Raw genomic sequence first — 14,147 nt, 5'->3', positions numbered from 1 at the left:
GATGTAAAGGAATCCTCCAGTTCCAAACTAATGGTTTTATTCTTGGGGAACAGTTTTCAGATACCTAAAATAAAATATAAAATGAAGAGAAGTTCTGATTTTAAAATTAGTTCTTTTAAATAGAGTAATTTTCTGGAACTGTACCGGGCAGTTAGATAGGCATGAGCAGAGCAGGAAGGATGGGCCAGGCACAGAGGGTCACCAGGGCAGAGAGCCTTGGGTGCCTAGCAATGGGCTTACCTACAAGCCCTGCATGACCACTCCCTTAAGCATCAACCCCAGGAGGTAACATCTAGGACTCAGCTGTGTTTCAGCTCAAGTCCCAGAAGAGCAGCCAATAGGAGCAAAACGAGGCAGAGTGACACCATGGCTGACATCAGGACCAGCTGCAATGACTACTGACCCACTCCCCTAGCACTGATTAATCAGTGGAGACCATGACCCTGAGGAGACACACCAGAAAGGCTGAGGAATATTGTATTGAGAGCCTCCCTTGAGACCTGAGATAAAAGCCCTCAGGAGGGAGGACCCAGCACCAGAGCCTTTCTCCATTCCCTTCTTTCCTCAGGAGCTGGAGGCTGGCTCGCTCGCTCGCTCGCTCTCAAATCAACAAAGAAAATTTTTTAAAGGAGGTTTTACGGACAGTAACTTCATAGGATGATCTGATCATAAATTCCTACCTGGGCAGATCATGGTGGGTAGTCATGCCCCACTATATAACTTTTTAGCAAAAGGTTTATCTTTGTCTTAAAAAAAGCTCTGTTCATTGTCTCTGTGCATCTAGTTTAATGTACCTTTGAAATGCCCCCCTTTATTTATTTAATTTTTTACAGATTTTATTATTTTTTTTTTAGAGAGAGGGGAAGGGAAGGAGAAAGGGGAAGGAAAACATCAATGTGCAAGAGAAACGTCAGTGGGATGTTGCCTCTCGCATACCTCCAAACGGGGGATCCAGCCCATAACGTAGGCATGTGCGCTGACTGGGAATAGAAGCAGCGACCTTTCGGTTTGTGGTCTACACAACGAGCCGCATCAGTCAGGGCTGAAATGCCCTCTTTTAGACTCCTCTTCCTAAAATGTAACCACCCTCAAAACAGCAATCAGTCTTAACTATCCTTTAATCCAATCCCAGCCTTCCTTTCTCTGACCTTCTTGTAGTCTTTCTTACATCCCTTCCTTGATTTCAAATGTATAAAATGAAACTTCAAAACTGTTATTCTCCAGAACATTTGATTTTTTTTTTTTATCCTCACCCAAGGGTATGTTCACTGATTTTAGAGAGAGAGGAAGGGAGAAAGAGAGAGAGGGAGAGAAACATGGCTGCCCTGACTGGGACCAAACCCACAATCCAGGCAAGTGCCCTAACCAGGAATTGAACCTGCTACCTTTCGGTTCATGGACGATGCTCGAACTGACCCACACTGGCCAGGACTCTCCAGAGCATTTGAGATCTTCTGCCCCAGCATATGCCACCAGTTTGGCTTATATAAGATCTTATAAAAATTCTCTAAAGGTTTGGATGTTTCTTGACACTCAGGGCTCTTCTCACTTGCTCTATGGGTATAATACTGAATTCAACTAACACCTATAGGCTAGTTTCCCCATACATTCCTGAACTCCATCCCATATACCTAACCACCTATTAAATACCTCCATTGGATGTTTCACTGGTTCCTCAAATTCAAGAAATTAAAAATCATACTTTTATATTATCCCCATAGGCCTGCTTTATACACGGTCCCTTTCCTGGTAATTGGTACCAGAAATCTAGAGGTAGTCCTAGATTCCCCAAGTCCCCATATTAAATCACCATATTGGATCAAATATACCTTCTAAATATGTCTTGTATCTTTTTTCCAATCGCACCTCATGCCTGTGAAAACCCCTTCCTAAATCAATGGATTTCTTTTTGGCGAATAGCTAAAATTCAAAATCACAACATAACAGACTGTTGCACATTCAGGCTTAGAAAAGAATTCCACTTTGTAGCATTTGAGGAACTTCAAGAGAAACTTTTGATTGCTCAGCCCCATGCCCTCCATTTCAAGGACAGAATGGTCCCTTGTATTCTTTTTCCTTAACTGAGATCTACTTTCCACATTTCTGGTAGCTGCTCCCTCTGATTCTAAATCCTTTTGAACTCTTGCCCTTCCACCGCCACTTGGCTGCAGAGTACAAGTCTGGATTCCCCTTCCTTGATCACCCCCAAAACGAACATACTCTTTTTTTGAAAGGGCTTTAAAACTCATGATGATGAGGCAGGGGCTAACTAAAACAGATATGGATAGTTCTTACAGGAGTAATTCCAGATCTGTGGTTTTATTCTAAGTTAGTACATGAAAAACCCAAGGAATTTTTCCAGTCTTTTATTTTTGGGGTTGGGACTCAACCACCTACCCTCAACTTTGATCTTTAACTCAGCTTCTACTGAAAGTTCTTATCCCAAGGTAGAAAATTAAAATAAGGCCTGACTATGAAGTGCAACAAAAGCTCCTATGGCCACTGCCCAGCCCGTCTGAACATTACACATAGCCAGCAAAGCAAAACTGCTTGGAAATTAATTACGAGATTGTCATTAAGTTGATTCACCTCCCCTAAAAGTAAATATGCCATGCAAGTCTAAACATCAATTAAAAATAAAACATCAATGAGTTTTGGCATCCTGGAATCCCTTCAAATGTAGCAGTCATCACACAAATAGGCAAATAATGGAGGACACCCTGAAAATGTAATGAATATAAAATATATTTCTAAGGTAGGGGAAAGTGTTATAAAACACTTCTTTAGCTATTAGAAAAACAAGAAAAGCAAAAAACATGTATGAAAAACAAATCCATTACTTCCTTTTCCAGGTGCACATTAAGGAAAATAGATCCTAGGGATCTTTAAACAAGAGGGGTAAGTCCAAAAAAAAAAAAAAAAAAAAAAAAAAGGGATATGTCATGAAGCAGAAAACAAAATTCACATTAATTTTTAAAGTAAAGCATGAGGCCTCAAGAAACTGCAAGCTATTAGGAGTTACTTCCAGACACAAACAGACCTCCACAGGGAATGTATATACACTTTCCTCCTTGAAAATTAGCACAATAGCACTTATGTAGTAAACCTGATGCTTCAAACTGCTTTACTTTAATCTCTTAATTCCTCCCCTCTACACTTGTGCTCACACCATTCTCCTACCTGCAAAGTCATTTTTGCCTATTCAAATCAGTCTCAGAGGTTAAACCAACTCAGCTCCAGGTTTTATCAGAGCGGTAAAACTGATAAATTTAGGCATAACAGAGTAGCCTTTTAGCATGCTAAATCCTCTCACTGAAAACAATTATGTAATAGGCTTTACCCCTGAGGACACTTTTCAGGACAGGTTGGAGGAAAAGGCCCACGCTGAAAACAACAGCAAAATGAGTTAGGGAGACAGTTGTTCCGGGTTCCCAAAGCAGTTGGAACTCCAGAGGCACGATCTGGGAGGTGAGGTAACCACAGAGAAATAAGCCTCCAGATTTGCATACAAATATCCCTCTCCTCCACTAATTAGCTGACTCCTAAACTGCACATCTACACAGCGATCCAAAAGACCTAGCAGAAAATAGCAGTTGGGTGGCTAACAAGCAAGCTGAGAAGGGATTATAGTAGTTTTGCAGAACTAAAAAGTTGAGGAAACAAGGAAACGTGGTAGAGACCTGGACTTTTTTTGGTTGAGACACAAGGAGCCACACCCTAAGGAATGTCTCTTCCCCCAATAATAGATTTTTTTTTTTTTAAAGAAAAAGCTACTAGAATTTAGCAGGATCATGTTAATACAAGGTCAATATTTAAAAATTTCACCATTTCTCTTCACCATTGTACCAGAAGTTCTACACAGGTCAATAATGCAAGGAAAAAAAAAATAGACGTCTTGAAATGGAATAAGTAAAATAATCATTTATAGATAACATGTTGTGTACATAGAAAATACAAAAGAATTTCCAAACAACTATTGCAGTTAATTTAGCAAGGTCAATATTCCAAAGTCAATTATATTTCTTTATACTAGAACAATTAGAAAATACATTTTTTAAAAAATAACTATTTTCACCCTGCCTGGTGTGGCTCAGTGGACTAAGCACGGGTCTGTGAACCAGAGTCACCAGTTCAATTCCCAGTCAGGGCACATGCCTGGGCTGCAGGCCAGGTCCCCAGCTGGTGATTTCTGGGAGGGAACCACACATTGATATTTCTCTCCCTCTGTTTCTCCCTCCCTTCCCCCTCTCTAAAAATAAGTTAAATCTTTTAAAAAAAAGGTAACTACTTTCTATAGCATCATGAAATATCAAATACAGGAATAAACCTAATGAAATATGTCAAGACCTCTACAAAATAGTGCTGAGAGAAATTAAGGACGATCTAAATAAATGGAGAGAGATAGGATGCTCACTGACTGACTTAATATTAAGTCAGTTTTCCCTAAATTGAGCTACACATCCAAATACTAGCAAGAGTTTCTGTGCAACTTGCAAGATTCTAATGTATACAGAATGTATATAGAACCTAGAATAGCCAAGACAACCTCAAAAAAGAAAAAAGTTGAGTACTTACTTTAAAGCTACAATAATTAAGGTAGTATCCTCTATGGACACAAGAAAAAATAAAAAGACTAACGAGAGTCTTAAAAGCAGGTATACTCCAACATCTTATTTCTTTGCATTACAGCTACTTCTTTATACGTTACACTTTGCAAAAACTTGTTTTATTCTGTTGAATTCTGCTAGCTCTTTTACTGGCTTGATAAGAAGGCTGGAGAAAGAAGACTAACTGGTCTTCAAATTAAACTAAAATGTCTATGCTTAGTTTTGTAGGCAACAAGAGCCATTATGAAGTGCCTTGGTACTGGGGCTAGGATGTCCCTACACTCGGAATGCTCTGCCTAGCACACCATATAAAAATTACAATAATGTGCCCTGGCTAGTGTGGCTCAGTGGATTCAGTGCCGGCCCGCAAACCAAAGGATAACTGGTTTGATTCCCAGTCAGGCACGTGCCTGGGTTGTAGGCCAGGTCCCCTGTGGGGAGCGCATGACGAGAGGCAACCACACATTGATGTTTCTCCCTTTCTCCCTCCCTTCAGCTCTCTCTAAAAATAACGTATTTTTTAAAAAATTGCAATAATGTGAGTGCTAAATGTATATACAAGGTACGAATCAGAAATGAGGAAAGAGAAGATGGTCAAAGAAGTCTTCTAGAAGGTGAATTTGAACTAGGTTTTAAAGGAGGTTTCTATGAAGCAATAATGGGGGATATATTCCAGGTTTAGGGGCAGTATGTGCAAAAGCAAAAACATATGGGAACTTTACGGAGTGGAGTTACTATTGAAGGTAAAATGCAAAAGTGGTAGTGAAAGGAAACGAAGTTGGAAAAGCAGACAGGGATCATATCAGGAAGGTCTCTAAACAACCAAAATTTTGAAGTCTTGTAATAGCTTTTGAGGTTCAGCAAACATTTCATTCACATCTCATTTTTTTTTTTAAGATTTTATTTATTTTTAGAGAGGGTAAGAGGGAGAAAGAGGAGAAGAGAAACATCAGTGTGTGGCTGCCTCTCCAGGCACCTCCTACCGGCGAACCTGGCCTGCAACCCAGGCACGTGCCCTGACTGGGAATCCAAGTGACGACCTTTGCTTCGCATTCCAGCGCTCAATCCACTGAGCCACACCAGCCAGAGCCACATCTCATTTTTAAATAAAAATTTACTTTAACAAAACTAATAAAATCACTAGATACACTTAATGTGTGATACACCAAATGTTAAGTATTTTTGAAGATGTCCAAAGCATTAATTTGTTAGATTAACAGAGACCTTCAGAAAATAGCTTTTCCTGCCATTTGGGTAAATATAATTCAATTCCTTGCAGCTGTGTCATTGAGGAGGAAGCCTATAGCTTTGCACCTATCCCTTTCACACACAGAAAACCCATGAAGCAAATTCACTATTTTAGCAGGGGCATCTATTCCTCAAATGCTCTTGCCTCAACATAGGAGTAAATGGGCAAAATGTTGTAATTTAGTTCTTGTTAAAAATATTAAGGGTTTCTTGTCGCATAAAGTTGTGATGAGGAATACAAATAACTGTCAGATGTTATTGGTGATCCAACTCTTAAGAGAAAATTCTCCATTTATCTACTTTCCAGTTTTTGCTTTAATTGAAAAGTATGCCGATATTGCTTCCTGAGAAAGCTGAAGAAGTTTCCGTTTTTAAAACTGGCCCATTGCAAACCAAGATACTCTCAATCCTGGACACTAAAGGAAAAATACTGAAATAAAGTGATAAAGATTGCGCCTCCATATAATTCCCTTTCAAGTCTGAATTCATCAAGAGTCAAACTTTCAAACTTTTTTTTTTTTTTTTTTTTAGCTGAGATACCGTGTGCAATTTAGTTTGCGAAAGGAGTCCCAGGTTTTGAAGGTTGAAAAAAAATCATTACTTAAGAAGCCACAAGTGTTATCACCTGAACGTTTGAAAAACAGAACTGCGGGGAGACCAAAGGCTGAAAACCCAGTTACGACGCACAAGCCGTAGGAGGCTGGCAGTGGGGAGCAAGGAGCCCCCTGACTCTGAGGATTAAGATAAAGGAGACTACAAACACAAACCAGGGCCTTGATCGCCGCAGTCCCGACCCCGCTTACAGCTGAATCCGCACACACGGCAGCGTCTCTAGAAACACTGTCCTACTTGCCGCTCCTAACTCTCTTCCACGGGCGAGACTCTCCGCCCGTCCCTAAGACAAAAGTGAAGACGAAAACCGGAGGCACGTACTGAGGCGTACTAACTTCTCTCCAGGACGCTCACCACGCGAGGTTTCTCACAGGAATTTCGACGGGACTGGAAAGCCGCGCAGGCCCGCCCCCTTTCCCGCAGTGCTCTGCGGCCGAGCATGCGCAGCGCAGCGGGCCGCCGTGGCTCCTACCCCCTGCGTTGGGAAGCGTGACATAGAGATAAGAACTGCAGAGGGTGAGGGGGCGGGGAGTTAGGGCCGCCGAGGATCTTAACTGTTGAAGCCATACCTAGGTAGCAACCAAATTTGGATCCTCGAAGGCTGAGGCAGCGTCCGTTGACTCAGACCTCAGGCAGGGCAATTAGAGTTCCTGGATTCGAGAATTGGCTTCATTGACAATTTCTGTAAATCCCCATTTCTTCATCCCTGAAATGGGGATAATTATAGTGCCTACTGGTAGGCCTGTGAAGTAAAGTGCCAGGTACACAGTAAATTCCCAGTAAAAGGAATTATTCTCAGAGATAGAGAGGGGATTCAGGTTTCTTCCATTTTGGGGAGCTTTTAGTATTTTAAAAATTAAAATAATCCCAAAACAGTGTGACAAAAAATATGGAGATTTTAAATGCTATTTAACAAATTACCACCTTTAATACCTAAAAAAGTATAGGGTCAAATAAATGTGCTCTTAAGTCATAATAGGACCATAAGATATATCAAGTTGAATGATGAATTTATTGCAATCCTGTCTGACCATATTACTAGAGATACTATGAAAAGTCTAAATATGAGGCCCTTGTCGATGTGATGTCCAGGCCAAAAGGACTTCCTGATCCCTACTGCTACAGTCCCTGAATATCCTCTGCAGTTAATTAACCTCAAATTCAGGCCCTTTGGTGATGTTGAATACAGTTATCTCAATTATCATCGATAGGTTCTGTAACTTTCCACAGAGTGATGTATGATGAACTCAATTTTACCTTAGGCTAATTTACATAAACAAGTGTTAAGTGGCTGAGGCATGTCATCAACTTTATAACAAAACATTATTTAAGAATCTGTTGTACTAGACTGGTAACTGAAGTTAATTTCTCCAACAGTTATCCTTACCTTTATAATATAGTGTATTGAATTTGGTATACCATTTTGCTTTCTGTTCTCTCTTCCCTTTATTCCATTCTCTTGCATTCTTTTGGCTATTTTGAATGCGTTTTGGTATTCTATTTTAATTTATCTATTGTGTTTATGACCATATCTCTTTATATATTATTTTTAGTGGTTGCTCTAGGGATCACAATAAACAAGTAACTTTTCAGAGTTCACTTAGAATCAATATTTGACCACTTCAAGTGAAATTTTTACTCCCTTTATCTTCTCTTTGTCTTTTATGTTATAGTTGTCATATGTATTTGAATTGTAAGCCCCATCAAACCGTGTTATAATTTTTGCTGTAAACTATCAAATACTTTAAAAAGAACTCAAGAGAAGAGTAATATGTATGTTTACCCAGGTACTTGCCATTTCTGCCCTTGATACTTCAGGTTTTCTTCAGGTATCATTTGCCGTCTGTCTGATGCACTTCCTTTAGCAATTCTCTTAAAGCAGGTCTGCTGGCAACAAATTATTTTGGTTTTCCTCCTCTAACAATGTCTTTATTTTACTTCCATTCCTGAAGGATATTTTCACTGGATATAGAAATGTTTAAGGGGGAAAAAATCCCCAGCAAGTTGCTAACTCCATCAAATGATCATCACTGACCTAATCACAATACCTGGGAGATGGAGTACTCAGACTCCATTTAGTCATATAAGGACAGTTTTGACACCTCCCCTCCCTGATACAGCCATTTGTGATACCCAACTCTTGAACTTTTAAATTATGTGAGCCAATAGATGCTGTAGTATTTAGCCTAGTTCGACTTGGTTTTCTGTCATTTGCAGCCAAAGTCCTGACTAGTAAATGCACTCATGAGCAGTTCCTCACAAAAAAATTAGTTTTAGTTTAAAGGTTATAAAGTTTATCTCACTAAGCAAGATAAAGCAGCTGAACCTATAAAATGTGCAGGATCCTGTCTTCTAATAAATGAGTGGTCTTACAAGTTAAAAATGTCAATGAGAAAGAAGCCCTAGCTTTTGTGTAAAAACTTTAGGAGAACCAGAGCAGTAGGTGCACGTGATTGCTTCTTTTAACAGGACTGAGGAGGGGAGGAGCTACAAGAAAAATTTAATCCTGGTCCCAGGTATCTAGTTTTGGATATATTAATTTGTACTGTTTGCTATATACTTTTCCTGCCTTGTATCCCTGTATCAGGAACTTGGGTAAGAACAAAATCTTGAAAGTCAAGAGCTGGTCTTATGTTCTGTAAAAATCCATCTGATTGAAAAAATTATGCAAATGTTCAAGGAAAGGGTATGTATCTGTGGGTGTATGTGCTGTTTGAGGAGGCAGGGAAGTGCCTTAGAGGAGGACAAATAAGGAAGAACGATTTCAAAAAGCTAGGAAGATGTTGACGGTCTACTTTAGTTGTGTGATTTCTGGGGACCTACCTGCACCATGTTCTTTGATAGCACTTGGGGGAGAGGGATTGACCCTCAGCGTGAGAAGTGGTAGCCTTGATTTCGGAGCGTCCAGGCGCCTGCCTGCCCTTCTGCTGGGTAGCGGGTGCCTGCCCCTCCCGCCGGCCCCTCTCCTCTGCCTGCTGAAGCCCCAGGGGACCAGAGTGAGGAGCCGATACCTTGTTCCGACATCAGCTGGCAGTCCTACACTACTACCACAACCCTGCCGTGTTCAATTGCAAAGTATCTCACAGATGTTAACTGTCCTTTCAAGATTCGAGATGGACAAGAAGCAATTGACTGGCCTCTTGGTTTAGCTGTTAGACTTAAATATGGAGGTAACGCTGAAAAAATACAAGGACTCAGTACCTAATAATACAAAAAAATAAAAATAAAACAAAAACCAAAAAAAAGGTTGACAATGCAGCTAAAATGCAGAACCGTTGATCAATTTGGATGTAAATAATTCTGATTTTAAGGCTGGTGTAATGGCTTTGGCTAACCTTCAGATACAGCTTCACGATGATTACGTGGTAATGATTAAGGCAATTCGCATTTTTGTCCAGGAGCACCTGACACAGAAATCAATTGTAAAGCAAATCAAACAAAATAGGGGTTGCCTGTTGCTTTAGACATGCATATCCTTGGTTTTAACACAGGAGATGCAGTTCTTAATGAAGCTGCTCAAATTCTGTGATTGCTCATATAGTAGAGCTCAGAGAGCTACAGACAAAAATTAATGAAGCCATAGTAGCTGTTCAGGCAATTATTGCCAATCAAAAGACAGACCACAGACTGGGGAAAGTCAGAAAATGAACATTTTAGGATTTCAGCCTCTCACCAACTTAAACTATGTATGCTTTGATAGGTGTTTTGCAATCAAACATCACATTTTCAAGGGAAGAATCCCAGAAAATTGGCTATGTTGTAGAGATTTGCCATCATTGCTTTTTCTTTAATAAAGTTCGGGAAAGTGAAAAAAGAAAAATAAAATTAAGTTGTATCCTTGCCCTGGCCAGTTTCGATCCCCAGGTCATGCAGGGCACATTGAAGAATCAACCAATGAATGCATAAATAAGCGAAACAACAAATCAATGTTTGTCTCTCTCTCTCTCAAAATAAATAAATAAATTTAAAAAAACACGGAAGTTCATATCCTTGCTGAAGATGCTCATGCCCCAAGGTCCTAATGATAACACGTAGACTGGGCAATGGCTATCTCTGAGGTAACCAGATGACTACTGAGTCAATAGCTGTAGAGCCTCCATGATTAATTGGTGGCAGGTGATACTCACCCTGTGGCCTCTACCTACTTCTGGTGTCAATCTTCTTGGCAATGCTCATAGTGACATTAAATTTTCTGCCAATGTAGCAGCATGAGGTCTCAGATCCGGATGTAGGTCATGAAAAAATTTCCTCCGTACCTAAATAAGCCCTAAAATTCATACCTGTTATTTTATTTTAGGTTTTAGGAGTGTATTTGAGAATAAACGCAGGGCAAAACCATTGAAATGGGGTACAGAGCATGTTCCACCACAGCTCATGGTTGGGGGAAGGAAGTGGAGAAGCAGATGATACTTTCATAACAATGGCCTGTGGATAGCTGTGTCGTCCCTGAAGAGAAGTTGTGCTACTGCCCTGGGCAAAAGGTGCAAAAGGTCTGTATGTGTCTTTAAGGGTGTATCTTGACTCACAGAGTAGCCAGAGGAGGCAGAGGCCCCTGGATCACTGAGTCACGTTTGTCCTGACTTGGAGATGGCAGCCGAGCAAATGTAAACAATACAGGAGAACTGGCAAATGTAGCTCATAGTGGGAGGAGCTGGAGATGAGTTCATGCAGGAGGCTCTGGGTCAGTATTTAAAACTAAGGGTGTGCAGCCACAAGGGTTCTTGGCCATGCATTTTAAAAGGGTATAGAAGGACCCCCGCAAGCCCGCCTTGAGGTCTGGTGCATAAGGAGGTACCACACAGTTCTGGATTAAGAGCAGGAGGAAGAAAGAGAAGAACCACTAAGAAACCTGCCTGGGGAACATGGCAACATGGGCGATGGTGCTGGGAATTGCAGGACTTGCCCAGCCAAGCACGGACTACTGGGAGATGCCTGGGATGCTGAACCGTGACCAGGAGTGCCAAGCTGCAGGCTTCTGTTCTCCTAAGGTGCTAACTCTTGACTGGCATATTCTGAAACTTGCCTGATTTGGCAAAAGGAGGCAGGACTGTGTGTGAAGGTATGTTACAGGGAGTGGGACTTAATGGCCGAATTCTGCCATTGTTCTAAATCTGTATAACTTTTAAATAAACAATTCCTTTTCTTTTCACCAAACTCTGGCTTTGGGAATCATGCTTTCTTGGCAGTGGGCAATCAGACCCCACAGCTGTTCCAAAACAGCATAGGCTGGGGGTTCTGGATCACTATTAGGTCTCTTTTAGTGTACAGTTGGCCAAAAAGCCCATATGTTTTTGTCTGTAAAATAAGACAGATTTTTCATTTTCACCAATGATTTTATTGATTTGGATATTTTGAGTATGTTATAGGAGAAACTCAGTTCTTCTTGTCCTGATGACGCAATAAAGAACTACAGATCAGCAAGACTATTAGTATGTAAGCAAGGTTTGTTGGTGATAGGCCCTCATGGAAGAGAACAGGCCTTTTGCGGAGGTGGTGGTTAGAAGACATAGGTTCAGGACAGGGCAAGGAAAGGGTGGCAAAAGCAAGGGTGGCAAGAACATCAGGTCCTTTGTCTTGAGGAACACAATTGGCAGGATGGGGGTGAAGAAGTTGTATATTGATTGATGGGTAAAGGTGGTGCCAGCTTCCCTGGGGGCATGTGGCTATCCATATATAAGTATGTGTGGGGTTCTGTTAGACCAAATTTTTATCTTGCTTCAGACCACATTTGGTCATCTTGTTGTAAAACAGATATGTGATAAGAGGAAGTAATTAAAGTTGAGGCAATTGCCCAAAGGTATTTATGGGCTCTTTCTGTAAGCACTAGGGATGCCAGACAGGAAACCAAAGGGTCACTAGTTCAATTCCTGGTCAGGGCACATGCCTGGGTTGTGGGCCAGCTCCTCATGAGGGGGTGTGTCAGAGGCAACCACACATTCATGTTTCTCTCATTCTCTTTCTCCCTCCCTTCCCCTCTCTAAAAATAAATAAATAAAATCTTAAAAAAAAAACCAACCCACACAAACCAGATATTGATTGGAGGCAGGCAATTAACCAAAGTTGTTTGATGGGCCCTTTTTTTGAGTGCTGTGTACCCTCTCCTGCCTTCCAGGCCTTGGGATGAATATACAATTTCAAAGGCTTTCTTTCCCAGGTAGTGGAAACAATACATAGAATTTCAAGGTGTTAGCATGGTGTTTCCTGTGATGTTGGAACACCTGGCAATACTATTGGACCAGGCTCAGGACGGCTGTTAGTGGGTGAGACACTTCTCTCTCCTCTTTCCTGCCTTGGTTTATTATCTATCCCATCTAACAAGTATGTCAGCTATCTCCCATGTGGCAATGATTGTTCTCAATTGATAATGTTGATTGTTCTCAATTAATGTCTTGATTTGATTGCTGTCAACTTCACCTGGTCTCCCTAACCATGGAGCATCATCCAGCAAGAAATCTCCAGCTCAAAACTTCTCAAGGCCACTTTTGACGTGTTCAGTCAGTCACAGCGCCTTTTCCACACATTGCACAAATCCTTTTTTGTGTTTCACTTTCATTTATACCTTTCTTGAAATAATAAAGCATAATATGCCAAAAATGTTGCATATTCAATCTTTACTATTAATATGGCAAACAAAAATTCACCAGTTTTAAGGTTTTTTAAAAATGCATGCTGATATGACAGCTGTCACAATACAATCTAACAAAATTGTTTCAAAGGAAGTTAAACACAACTAAGCGCTACTAGAGCCATGTTACGGAAAAACCCAACAAACTTTTCAGCCAACCCAATAGTGGCAACCCTAGAAAAAATATTTTAAGTTCATAACCTTGTAGTGCTGTTTTCTATTTTAACATGTTATATTACTGAATCATGCTTTTCTTAGACTACATGGTTCTACTGACCACTAATATTTTCCCAACTGTTGACAAATAATACCTTGTTCTAGGAATTATTTTGCTCTTCTGAAAGTGAGGGAGGCCCTTAGAACTTGGAGAGGGCTATTGCCCTCATTAGAAATTTCTGGACATCTCTATATATTTTTAGTTCTTGCATCCAAATCATAAACTATTAAAGCTAAAAAAGCCCTTAAAGACTTTATTGTTTAACCCATGCAGATTACAGATAGACTGAACACTTGTCATTTCCTGGCATCCAAGTCTCCTGGTTTCTAAGCACCCAGACTCCGTTTGAGGCAAATTCTTTCTCGCGATGGCATTCCTCTGCCTACATCCTACTGCCTCCTCTCACAATGGAAGTAAAGAAGGATAGAGTCTTTCTGTATTTACTTTCTGACAAAGCCAGTAGGTTAGCATGTGGCCTAAACTTGGCCGTCCAGATGACCATTCTCAGAACTTTGAATCTTGTTCAAGTGATCTTGTAACAGAGGCTGTCAAATGTTCACCAAACCCCATTTTCTTAACCTCCCAGGCATATAGATCGACCACATTTTCCTTCTCGTTAGAGTGCAGCCATGTGAATTGTGTTGTGGACAATGGAGTTTTAATACAAATGGGGCCTAACATCTAGGCCTGACTTGTACAAACCTCTCACATGTGATCTTTTCCCTCTCTTTTCCCAACCATTAGCTGAATGGAGAGGACTCCACAGACATAGAAGAGGACAGAGACACAAGGTGGAAGGAGCCTGGCTTCCTGAAACACTGCCTGAAGGGGAGCTGCC

The 14,147-nt window shown here is 40.7% G+C and overlaps 1 pseudogene; it reads left to right on the top strand.

Moving 5' to 3' along the window:
• Positions 1-1,402: 1,402 nt before the first annotated feature.
• Positions 1,403-12,089, top strand: LOC129069461 (uncharacterized; annotated as a pseudogene).
• The last annotated feature ends 2,058 nt before the right edge of the window (positions 12,090-14,147 follow it).

The sequence above is a fragment of the Pteronotus mesoamericanus genome, unplaced genomic scaffold (genome assembly GCF_021234165.1).
Source record: "Pteronotus mesoamericanus isolate MK-2021 breed Mesoamerican mustached bat unplaced genomic scaffold, CSHL_Meso_final contig_221, whole genome shotgun sequence".
Taxonomy (NCBI): Eukaryota; Metazoa; Chordata; class Mammalia; order Chiroptera; family Mormoopidae; genus Pteronotus; species Pteronotus mesoamericanus.
The sequence above is the reverse complement of the archived record's forward strand: the minus strand, read 5'-3'. Positions and strand labels throughout refer to the sequence as shown.